The sequence below is a fragment of the Triticum urartu genome, chromosome 5A (assembly GCF_056163025.1).
Source record: "Triticum urartu cultivar PI428250 chromosome 5A, HENAU_Tu73, whole genome shotgun sequence".
Lineage (NCBI taxonomy): Eukaryota > Viridiplantae > Streptophyta > Magnoliopsida > Poales > Poaceae > Triticum > Triticum urartu.
In genome coordinates, this window is record NC_141877.1 from 328,491,548 (window position 1) to 328,504,860 (window position 13,313).

The 13,313-nt window shown below is 46.4% G+C and overlaps 1 pseudogene; it reads left to right on the forward strand.

Annotated features, from left to right (window-relative positions):
* The window catches only part of LOC147971269 (uncharacterized), a 40,880-nt pseudogene that overhangs the window by 13,188 nt on the left and 14,379 nt on the right, over nt 1-13,313 (forward strand).

The following is a 13,313-nucleotide window of genomic DNA, read 5'->3' on the forward strand; positions in this document are numbered from 1 at the left end:
AAGCAAGTTTCGTATACAAAGTTTTTACATGTGATGCTTAGTTTGTGAGATATTAAATGCATGAAGGCTAAGGGGTTTTCTGAAAAACTGCACTCTCTGAAAAAAGACAAAATCGCTAGATCTGAAAAAAAATCCATTATGGGCCGAAACAAGAACTGGCCCAACATCAGGAAAAAAAAGGTGGGCGCTGGGGGTGTGCCTCACCCATGGGCCGGGCCCAGTTGTGGAGGAAGCAGGGCAGGCCGGATCTGGCTGCTAGGCGCACAGCTGGGCCTCGGGCGCTGGCAGGCCACTGGGCCTTTCCAAATCGAGGCTAAGCGCTGGCAGATCGAGCAGTTGGACTCGGTCAACGAACGCGACTCGACCGGGTGAGCTCCTCTGCTCGTCTGTGAAGAAAGACGGCAGCGACAGGTTCAGAGCGACAGACTTGGCGGCGAGAACGACTGGGAGCAGAGCTCTGGCGAGCGTGCGAAGGGGCGGCGAGGTACAGGGCGTTCGGATCTAGCTGGAAACGGGCCTGGACGCCACCGGGCTTGAGGAGCTCAGCGTCCATGGCAGCATCCATGGCCGGGCGGCGCAGTTCGGAGCTCGGTTACCTGCGAGGACGACCACGATGGGAGTCGGAGAGAGAAAGGGAGGAGATGATGACAGGGAGAAGGAGGAAGGAGAGGGGCGCGAGGGGCTGGCCTGTCCACGGCTCTGCTACTGCTCCTGTTGGTGAGGCAGAGAGGCCACTCAGAACCAGAGACGGAGGGAGTCGGCGGAGGGGACACTCCAGGCGGCGGCGGCGTACTGCTACTCCAAAGAGAGTAACGTGAGGAGAGAGTCCATGGCAGGGGAAAACAGAAGGAGGGGAAGGTGAGGAGGAGGAGAGGCACGGCCTTGGGGACCGGCGTCCATGGCGGAGGAGCTTCAGCGGTGGCGTTCGTCGTCGTACGGCGAGGCGAGGAGGGGGCCAAGGACGAGGCATGGCTCGGGTAGGGGAAGGCTCGGGCGCAGTCGAGGTGAACGGCGGCAGGAGGTGGCTCTGCGTGGGGGACTCGGTTGCCGGCGTGGGAAGGCACTGGATGCAGGGGGTTGAGCGAGGGAGCAGCAGAGGATGGAGGAGGAGGCGATGTGGCGCTGGTCGATTGGATCGATCCAATCTGGGAGGATCCCGAGGTGGATGCAGGAGTGTGGCGGCGGCAGGTGAGGGAAAAATGGGACAACTAGCCTAAAACTTAGGATTGCCCACTTATATACGTTATTGGACTAGGTTAGGGGGGTATTCGGTCCGTCCGATCATAATCGGGCGGTCGAGAAAAATAGACTTAGAAGTCCAATTAACAAAACGGAGACGTATTGAAGATGTTTGGGGATGTTCCCGACCCAACGGTGACGACTACCCGGGTCGGGTCCGGGACAGTTTTCGGACGCGCGCGAGGGGGAGTTCGATGCACTGTGCAGGGAGGGTTTCGGGGCCTGGCGGTTGGTAGTGAGCTGTGTAGACGGTCTCGAGCTGAGAGAGGAGAAGAGAGAGAGGCCCGGCGACTATTTCCGGAGACCGAAAACGTCCGACGTTAGACCGGCTATATTGCCGCTATAGTTTAACGGTTGGGCTATCAAACGAGCTCCGAATGCGATGAAGTTGGCAAGCGACCTACTAACAACATAACAACACCACATGCCAACTTTCATCCCATTCCGAGAACATTTACCGGCCACTTATAAAATAATATTTTGGAGGTGCCGCGGGCGCGTGCAAGTGTGTATGGGCTCAGAACGGACAACGGACGGAACTGGGGAAACCGGGACGGATGCAAGTTTTGAAAACATGATGATGCAATGCACATGATGACATGATAAAATGCAACACGCAAGCGAATGACATGGCAACGGCAGCGAATAACTCGAAGACACCTCGCGCATCGGTCTCGGGGCGTTACAACACTCCACCACTACGAGAGGATCTCGTCCCGAGATCTAGAATAGCACCGGAAGGAAAATGGAAGAGAAAGGGAAGAGGTAAAACTAAGTTGCTTCTCTGACAAACGAGTGAAACCAAAGAACCTTGCGAGGTTGAACAAATTGAAAGAAAGAATATAACGAAGATTAACAAAGTTGAAAAACCTTCGTTAGAAAAGAGGAACAAGGAAGAACCAATTCGAGCAGCACTCCGGTTGAAAAGTGATATGAAACTTGATAACATGACAAGAACTTGAGCAGAGGGCACAACACTCTGGATAAACAAGATAGAGAAGGAATAAGACTGATATAATTTGGACAGCACTCCGACTGAAAATGGAAGGAATTAACAAGAACTTGACAAGATGAGAGGATACTTGATGAAATCAACAACACACTACCTCTGGAATTATTGAAAGAATGGCACAAAGGGTAAGAACGATTTCAGACGACACTTTGGTTGAGAGGGGAGCCAAAACTTGACAGAATGGGAAGAACTTGAAAAGAGGGCATGGCACTCCGGTTAAATGGGATAAGCAAGGAAAGAACATGATCTTCACAATCCGAGACGATGAGTGAAGAGAGCAACATCACAAAGCTTCTGGAACAAAAGAATAGAAGCTAGATTGTTGGTATAAAGGGACGGAAAAGAAAATGGCAATTTCTGCCACAAATGAGCTTGAAGAAACATCTTTAGGAGAAGGGTCGAATGGAGTTGTTGGAAAACCCACAACAAAAGATATGATTTCCAATGGTCGTAAGGAAAACGTCCCCAAATTATGAGGTGAAGACCAGCCACTAACGAAATCAATCAGTTGGATTGAGAAGAACAAGGAGATGAAAACTCCTTCATCGAGATGAGAAGTGTAAATTGGATCATAGATAAGCACCGTAATGGCAACATTCCCAATGGAAGGCTTTACGTGAAATCTATTGAAGATAACTCTAATGAAGAGATTGATAGATTTAAGATACCTCATCCTTAACAACATGTGAATCATGAAACATGAACTCAAGTTATGACGAATGACATAGCACCACCTTAAATGATACGGTAGAAAGAAATTGCACTCCGGATTGCGAGATGAAGAATGCTTGAACTCCTCTGAAAAGAATCTCGATGAACACTTCGAGAAGGAATTAAATCCTTGATGAACCATCATGTAGAATCTTCATGAAGAACTCCGGTAAACAAAAGGATAACGAAAAGAAAGAGAAGTTGGAAACACAAGGTGAAACCTTGTAATGCTTTAGATGGATCTCCGTGGAGATGTAATTGCGAGAGCTTGGGACTCCGGGAAAGAAAAGATGAAACAATTGAAACCAAGAATTTGATGAGCCCTCGGAATAGGGAATTAATCTCTTGGCTGAAAGAAGAATAAGAATTACATTATGCTTATCCTTCACCAATTTAGATTGATGGCAAGCAACGGATTTGGCATACTACTTATTCTCGTTGAAAAGGATTAAGAGGGATATCGATAACTTGATAAGGTCTTCAACGAAACACCGGTGGGATTGAAAATGAACGAAGTAAAGATAAAGAAACACTGGGAAAATTAGGAAATGAACGAAGATACATGAGAGGGTTTGGATCCATGGGAACGAAGAGATCATGAACTGATTAGAGGATATTCGAACGATGCCCCGGTAAGATTTGGAGAATGTGAGCTGCCAGCTGAAATGAATAATAATGAGATGATGGCCTCCAGAGAATCAGACTGAAAAGACTCCTGAATTTGCACCGGATGAGTGAAAAGAAATCTCACAATCGAAAACAATTATGAGAGGATGGCGACAAGCTTGAACTACGCATCTCTGAGAGAATGGTTAAGATTTTGAGGAAAACTCTTCTTTGGTCATCGAAATCTGAGAATTACGATGAGAAACATCACCAATAATTATTGAGGCACTCCGGAATGAAGAATGGAAAAGTTGAGCCCACGATGAAAAGATTTTGACAGATCTTGGAGAAGACATTTGACTGATGATATATCATTCTTACGTCAAACTTCGAAATGAAATTGAGGTTACCTCCGGGAAAATAAGAAGAGTCAGGTAAGATCCTGGGAAAATACCTGTGGGTTAGGGCCCACTCAAAAGAAAACACCGTAGAACGATTTAAAAGAGAGAAAGCACCGGTTGAATTAAAAGGCTTGAATGAGATTACATCCTCGAAAAAAAAGCTTGAACGAAAGCAGAGTGAACACATGAATCTTCGAGATATCTTGAGCACTCCGGAAGAATTGAATATCGAGAAATGAAATATTATGAGGTGCACCGGTATGAGAAGGCATTTGAAACGAGGGAAGGATATGATCAACAAAGCTTGAATTAGTTCCACCGGAGAAGAAAGAGAATGAATAATGATGAACTTGAGATTCCGTTAGAATCTTCATGAGAATCACTGGATAAGAACATTGAAGGAAAAGAATGGAGAGACTTCACAAGAATAAAATGGATACCTAATGAAGAAATCTGAGTCCTTGAAGAAACAAAGGGTGGGTGGGCGGGAAAAACAAAGGCAACTTGGATACGGATGAAACAAACACCGTTGAGAAGAACTGATACTTGATCTTGCGGATGTTGAAATGATCGGGTCCACTTAAAGAGAAGCACACCGGTTGAAAAGGATCAACATGACAATCTCGATTTTCATGAAGGATTAGTATTCACATAGAAATATGAGAACACCGCTTAGAAAAGGGATGGAATCCACATTTGTCTCTGAAGCAACTCGAATACCACAACTCAAAACAAAACAATGGCTTGGCTTGCAAAATAAGCCGGAACAAACATATGAAAGACACAACGAGACCACTATAAAACCGACCGTGGATAGGCGGACCACTAGACGTCGAACCCCAATTTCATATCATATATCCGTCGGAAAGATATATCCTAAGAGCTACTTGAATTCCCACCTATGAAACTCCCGAAATTTTCCGGTTATGCAATCAGGTGTTGGGGATACAGGGGAAGCATAATATCTCACCCAAACTAGCAAATCCTACATCCAGCTGTATCCATCCTTCAACACATAACCAAGAAACCTTCGGAAATCGTCTACCTCAACCTTCGAAAAGCATCCGTTATACGAGTTATGGCAATACTCCCGAACTCCCGCCCCAGTACTGGGTGGCGTCGAGGTTATCTCACCAACGAACTGCATAAAAGAGATTTTCGATGTCGGCGAAACTAAACTCAGGTATTCCAGAACTGCAACGATAAAATTATGACAACAACACCTCAAAGCTCAACTCCCCGGGACACTTCCACAAAACCCCTGACAGGAGGCACCAAGACAATGTTCTCGTCACAAAACCATCGGAACGATTCCAAGATACCCACGTGATCCTAAAAAAAATTAGTGAAATTTGAGAAGAGAAGAGACAAAACTCTGTCAGAATGCCTTACCAGAGCGATGAAGGGATTGGGGAGTAAAAAGAATTCCTAAACTCTCCGATATATAATTCCTAAATGACTCAAAACATTTTTCTAGACTCAACAACGACAGCTAATTCGATCAAGCAGTGGGGGCTCCTAAGGTCGGGGAAGGCTCTGATTACCATCTTGTAACGCCCTCGATGCGGCTATATCTCCCACGTGTCGAAGCACGACTTAGAGGCATAACCGCATTGAAAGCAATGTCGCAAGTGAGGTAATCTTCACACAACCCATGTAATACATAAGGGAAAGAGATACATAGTTGGCTTACAATCGCCACTTCACACAAATACAAGAATAAAGCATTACATCATCCAGATACAATCAAGGCCCGACTACGGAGCCAAAATAAAAGAAGACTACCCCAAATGCTACACAGATCCCCGATCGACCCCAACTGGGCTCCACTACTGATCGACTAGAACGAAACAACATAAAGGACAAGATCTTCATCGAGCTCCTCTTGAGCTTGGTTGCGTCATCTGCACGGTATCATCGGCACCTGCAAACTAGTTTTGGAAGTATCTGTGAGTCACAGGGACTCAGCAATCTCACACCCTCGCGATCAAGACTATTTAAGCTTATAGGTAGGGTAAAAGGTATGAGGTGGAGCTGCAGCAAGCGACTAGCATATATGGTGGCTAAACATACGCAAATGAGAGCGAGAAGAGAAGGCAAAGCACAATCGTGAAACTATGATCAAGAAGTGATCCTAGAACAACCTACGTCAAACATTACTCCAACACCGTGTTCACTTCCCGGACTCCGCCGGAAAGAGACCATCACGGTAACACACGCGGTTGATGTATTTTAATTAAGGTCAACTTCAGGTTTTCTACAACCGGACATTAACAAATTACCATCTGCCCATAACCGCGGGCACGGCTTTCAAAAGTTCAAATCCCTGCAGGGGAGTCCCAACTTAGCCCATGACAAGCTCTCACGGTCAACGAAGGAATAGACCTCCTCCCGAGACATTCCGATCAGACTCGGTATCCCGGTTCTACAAGACACTTAGACAAGTTAAAACAAATCCAGCAACACCGCCCGAATGTGCCGACAAATCCCGATAGGAGCTGCACATATCTCTTTCTCAGGGCACACTCAGATGAGACTAGCTACGAGTAAAACCAACCCTCAAGTTTCCCCGAGGTGGCCCCGCAGGCAGCTCAGTTCAGACCAACACTCAGAGGAGCACTGTCCCAGGGGGGGGGGGGGAGGGGGTTAGAATAAAGATGACCCTTGAGTCTGCAGAACCCAAGGGAAGGTGGTAGGTTGTTAGTGCAAATGGTAAAACCAAGGTTGGGCATTGCTGGAGGAGTTTTATTCAAGGCTAACTGTCAAGGGGTTCCCATTATTACCCAACCGCGTAAGGAACGCAAAATCCAGGAACATAACACCGATATGACGGAAACTAGGGCGGCAAGAGTGGAACAAAACACCAGGCATAAGGCCGAGCCTTCCACCCTTTACCAAGTATATAGATGCATTAATTAAATAAAAGATATTGTGATATCCAAACAAGTAAACATGTTCCAACCAGGAACAACATCTCCATGTTCCAACAAGGAACAAACTTCAATCTTCACCTGCAACTAACAACGCTATAAGAGGGGCTGAGCAAAGCGGTAACATAGCCAAACAACGGTTTGCTAGGACAAGGTGAGTTAGAGGCTTGGTTCAACAATATAGGAGGCATGAAAAGCAAGTGGTAGGTATCACAGCATAGGCATAGCAAAAGAGCGAGCAACTAGCAAGCAAAGATAGAAGTGATTTCGAGGGTATGATCATCTTGCCTGAGATCCCGCAAGGAAGAAGAACGAGTCCATGAAGAAGACAAACGGACGTAGTCGAACGGGTCCTCACAAACGCGACGTTATCGCATTAGCGAGAAGAAATACACCGGAAAGAAAGCAAACAACATAGTAAACAACCACCCCATAAACATGGCATGATGCACAATCAAGTATGATGCATGTCCGGTTTAATGAAGCATGGCATGGCAAGATGCACAAACAATCCTACAAATTAAGTGGAGCTCAATATGCAACGGAGTTGCATATTGAAGAAAACACCACATGACTTATTTAGTTCTCTCTCGTTTATGTACCCAACAAGGTTAAATGTTGTTAGCATGGCAAGAGGTGAAGCATGATGAAACTATCTAATCTAGGCAAGTTTAAATGAGGCCGGAACAACAAAACAGCAAGTCCGGAAACTCCACATATGCATATATTAGGTTTGGTACTGTTCTGCCCTAAACATAATTTTAGAGTTGTTAAACATGCTAGATGAGTGCATCATGTTAAACTAGGCATTTTTCTACCCCATTTACATATAAAGTTTGTTAAATTCCGAGTTACGGTTATTTAGTTATGAAATAAAGCATTTTAACATGGCATAGGAGCAAATTTAACCAGACAACATTTTAAACAAGTCAAACATTCATGAAAGTTGAAAATTATTAAACTAGATGAAAATATAAGCAAGTTTCGTATACAAAGTTTTTACATGTGATGCTTAGTTTGTGAGATATTAAATGCATGAAGGCTAAGGGGTTTTCTGAAAAACTGCACTCTCTGAAAAAAGACAAAATCGCTAGATCTGAAAAAAAATCCATTATGGGCCGAAACAAGAACTGGCCCAACATCAGGAAAAAAAAGGTGGGCGCTGGGGGTGTGCCTCACCCATGGGCCGGGCCCAGTTGTGGAGGAAGCAGGGCAGGCTGGATCTGGCTGCTAGGCGCACAGCTGGGCCTCGGGCGCTGGCAGGCCACTGGGCCTTTCCAAATCGAGGCTAAGCGCTGGCAGATCGAGCAGTTGGACTCGGTCAATGAACGCGACTCGACTGGGCGAGCTCCTCTGCTCGTCTCTGAAGAAAGACGGCAGCGACAGGTTCAGAGCGACAGACTTGGCGGCGAGAACGACTGGGAGCAGAGCTCCGGCGAGCGTGCGAAGGGGTGGCGAGGTACAGGGCGTTCGGATCTAGCTGGAAACGGGCCTGGACGCCACCGGGCTTGAGGAGCTCAGCGTCCATGGCAGCATCCATGGTCGGGCGGCGCAGTTCGGAGCTCGGTTACCTGCGAGGACGGCCACGACGGGAGTCGGAGAGAGAAAGGGAGGAGATGATGACAGGGAGAAGGAGGAAGGAGAGGGGCGCGAGGGGCTGGCCTGTCCACGGCTCTGCTGCTGCTCCTGTTGGCGAGGCAGCGAGGCCACTCAGAACCAGAGACGGAGGGAGTCGGCGGAGGGGACACTCCAGGCGGCGGCGGCGTACTGCTACTCCAAAGAGAGTAACGTGAGGAGAGAGTCCATGGCAGGGGAAAACAGAAGGAGGGGAAGGTGAGGAGGAGGAGAGGCACGGCCTTGGGGACCGGCGTCCATGGCGGAGGAGCTTCAGCGGCGGCGTTCGTCGTCGTACGGCGAGGCGAGGAGGGGGCCAAGGACGAGGCATGGCTCGGGTAGGGGAAGGCTCGGGCGCAGTCGAGGTGAACGGCGACAGTAGGTGGCTCTGCGTGGGGGACTCGGTTGCCGGCGTGGGAAGGCACTGGATGCAGGGGGTTGAGCGAGGGAGCAGCAGAGGATGGAGGAGGAGGCGATGTGGCGCTGGTCGATTGGATCGATCCGATCTGGGAGGATCCCGAGGTGGATGCAGGAGTGTGGCGGCGGCGGGTGAGGGAAAAATGGGACAACTAGCCTAAAACTTAGGATTGCCCACTTATATACGTTATTGGACTAGGTTAGGGGGGTATTCGGTCCGTCCGATCGTAATCGGGCGGTCGAGAAAAATAGACTTAGAAGTCCAATTAACAAAACGGAGACGTATTGAAGATGTTTGGGGATGTTCCCGACCCAACGGTGACGACTGCCCGGGTCGGGTCCGGGACAGTTTTCGGACGCGCGCGAGGGGGAGTTCGATGCACTGTGCAGGGAGGGTTTCGGGGCCTGGCGGTTGGTAGTGAGCTGTGTAGACGGTCTCGAGCTGAGAGAGGAGAAGAGAGTGAGGCCCGGCGACTATTTCCGAAGACCGAAAACGTCCGACGTTAGACCGGCTATATTGCCGCTATAGTTTAACGGTTGGGCTATCAAACGAGCTCCGAATGCGATGAAGTTGGCAAGCGACCTACTAACAACATAACAACACCACATGCCAACTTTCATCCCATTCCGAGAACATTTACCGGCCACTTATAAAATAATATTTCGGAGGTGCCGCGGGCGCGTGCAAGTGTGTCTGGGCTCAGAACGGACAACGGACGGAACTGGGGAAACCGGGACGGATGCAAGTTTTGAAAACATGATGATGCAATGCACATGATGACATGATAAAATGCAACACGCAAGCGAATGACATGGCAACGGCAGCGAATAACTCGAAGACACCTCGCGCATCGGTCTCGGGGCGTTACACGATCGTCACCGAACTTTAAGCGTGCGGACCCTACGGGTTCGAGAACTATGTAGACATGACCGAGACACGTCTCAAGTCAATAACCAATAGCGGAACCTGGATGCCCATATTGGCTCCTACATATTCTACGAAGATCTTTATCGGTCAGACCGCATAACAACATACGTTGTTGCCTTTGTCATCGGTATGTTACTTGCCCGAGATTCGATCGTCGGTATCTTAATACCTAGTTCAATCTTGTTACTGGCAAGTCTCTTTACTCGTTCCGTAATACATCATCCCGCAACTAACTTATTAGTTGCAATGCTTGCATGGCTTGAGTGATGTGCATTACCGAGAGGGCCCAGAGATACCTCTCCGACAATCGTAGTGACAAATCCTAATCTCGAAATACGCCAACCCAACAAGTACCTTCGGAGACACCTTTAGAGCACCTTTATAATCACCCAGTTAGGTTGTGACGTTTGGTAGCACACAAAGTGTTCCTCCGGTAAACGGGAGTTGCATAATCTCATAGTCATAGGAACATGTATAAGTTATGAAGAAAGCAATAGCAACAAACTAAACGATCAAGTGCTTAGCTAACGGAATGGGTCAAGTCAATCACATCATTCTCCTAATGATGTGATCCCGTTAATCAAATGACAACTCATGTCTATGGTTAGGAAATATAACCATCTTTGATCAATGAGCTAGTCAAGTAGAGGCATACTAGTGACACTCTGTTTGTATATGTATTCACACATGTATTATGTTTCCGGTTAATACAATTCTAGCATGAATAATAAACATTTATCATGATATAAGGAAATAAATAATAACTTTATTATTGCCTCTAGGGCATATTTCCTTCAGTCTCCCACTTGCACTAGAGTCAATAATCTAGATTACACAGTAATGATTCTAACACCCATGGAGCCTTGGTGCTGATCATGTTTTGCTCGTGGAAGAGGCTGAGTCAGCAGGTCTGCAACATTCAGATCCGTATGTATCTTGCAAATTTCAATGTCTCCCACTTGGACTAAATCCCGAATGGAATTGAAGCGTCTCTTGATGTGCTTGGTTCTCTTGTGAAATCTGGATTCCTTCGCCAATGCAATTGCACCAGTATTGTCACAAAAGATTTTCATTGGACCCAATGCACTAGGTATGACACCTAGATCAGATATGAACTCCTTCATTTGCTGCTTCTGAAGTAGCTATGTACTCCGCTTCACATGTAGATCCCGCCACGACATTTTGTTTAGAACTGCACCAACTGACAGCTCCACCGTTAAGTATAAACACGTATCCGGTTTGCGATTTAGAATCGTCCGGATCAGTGTCAAAGCTTGCATCAATGTAACCATTTACGATGAGCTCATTGTCACCTCCATATACGAGAAACATATCCTTAGTCCTTTTCAGGTATTTCAGGATGTTCTTGACCGCTGTCCAGTGATCCACTCCTGGATTACTTTGGTACCCCCCTGCTAGACTTATAGCAAGGCACACATCAGGTCTGGTACACAGCATTGCATACATGATAGAGCCTATGGCTGAAGCATAGGGAACATTTTTCATTTTCTCTCTATCTTCTGCAGTGGTCGGACATTGAGTCTTACTCAACTTCACACCTTGTAACACAAGCAAGAACCCTTTCTTTGCTTGATCCATTTTGAACTTCTTCAAAACTTTGTCAAGGTATGTGCTTTGTGAAAGTCCAATTAAGCGTCTTGATCTATCTCTATAGATCTTAATGCCCAATATGTAAGCAGCTTCACCGAGGTCTTTCATTGAAAAACTCTTATTCAATTATCCCTTTATGCTATCCAGAAATTCTATATCATTTCCAATCAATAATATGTCATCCACATATAATATCAGAAATGCTACAGAGCTCCCACTCACTTTCTTGTAAATACAGCCTTCTCCAAAAGTCTGTACAAAACCAAATTCTTTGATCACACTATCAAAGCATTTATTCCAACTCCGAGAGGCTTGCACCAGTCCATAAATGGATCACTGGAGCTTGCACACTTTGTTAGCTCCCTTTGGATCGACAAAACCTTCTGGTTGCATCATATACAACTCTTCTTCCAGAAATCCATTCAGGAATGCAGTTTTGACATCCATTTGCCAAATTTCATAATCATAAAATGCGGCAATTGCTAACATGATTCGGACAGACTTAAGCATTGCTACGGGTGAGAAGGTCTCATCGTAGTCAATCCCTTGAACTTGTTGAAAACCTTTCGCAACAAGTCGAGCTTTGTAGACATTAACATTACCGTCAGCGTCAGTATTCTTCTTGAAGATCCATTTATTCCCAATTGCTTGCCGATCAATGGGCAAGTCAACCAAAGTCCACACTTTGTTCTCATACATGGACCCCATCTCAGATTTTATGGCTTCTAGCCATTTTGCGGAATCTGGGCTCACCATCGCTTCTTCATAGTTCGTAGGTTCATCATGATCTAGTAGCATGACTTCCAGAACAGGATTACCGTACCACTCTGGTGCGGATCTTATTCTGGTTGATCTACGAGGTTCGGTAGTAACTTAATCTGAAGTTTCATGATCATCATCATTAGCTTCCTCACTAATTGGTGTAGGTGTCACAGAAACCGGTTTCTGTGATGTACTACTTTCCAATAAGGGAGCAGGTACAGTTACCTCATCAAGTTCTACTTTCTGTTGGAAATATGCCCTAGAGGCAATAATAAAAGTATTATTATTATATTTCTTTGTTCATGATAATTGTCTTTATTCATGCTATAACTGTATTATCCGGAAATCATAATACACGTGTGAATACATAGACCATAATATGTCCCTAGTAAGCCTCTAGTTGACTAGCTTGTTGATCAATAGATAGTCATGGTTTCCTGGCTATGGACATTGGATGTCATTGATAACGGGATCACATCATTAGGAGAATGATGTGATGGACAAGACCCAATCCTAAGCATAGCACAAAGATCGTGTAGTTCGTTTGCTAGAGCTTTTCCAATGTCAAGTATCTTTTCCTTTAACCATGAGATCGTGTAACTCCCGGATACCGCAGGAGTGCTTTGGGTGTATCAAACGTCACAACGTAACTGGGTGACTATAAAGGTGCATTACAGGTATCTCCGAAAGTGTCTGTTGGGTTGACACGGATCGAGACTGGGATTTGTCACTCCGGATAACGGAGAGGTATCACTGGGCCCACTCGGTAATGCATCATCATTATGAGCTCAAGGTGACCAAGTGGTTGATCACGGGATCATGCATTACGGTACGAGTAAAGTGACTTGCCGGTAACGAGACTGAACAAGGTATTGGGATACCGACGATCGAGTCTCGGGCAAGTAACATACCGATTGACAAAGGGAATTGTATACGGGGTTGATTAATCCTCGACATCGTGGTTCATCCGATGAGATCATCGTGGAGCATGTGGGAGCCATCATGGGTATCCAGATCCCGCTGTTGGTTATTGACCGGAGAGTCGTCTCGGTCATGTCTGCTTGTCTCCCGAACCCGTAGGG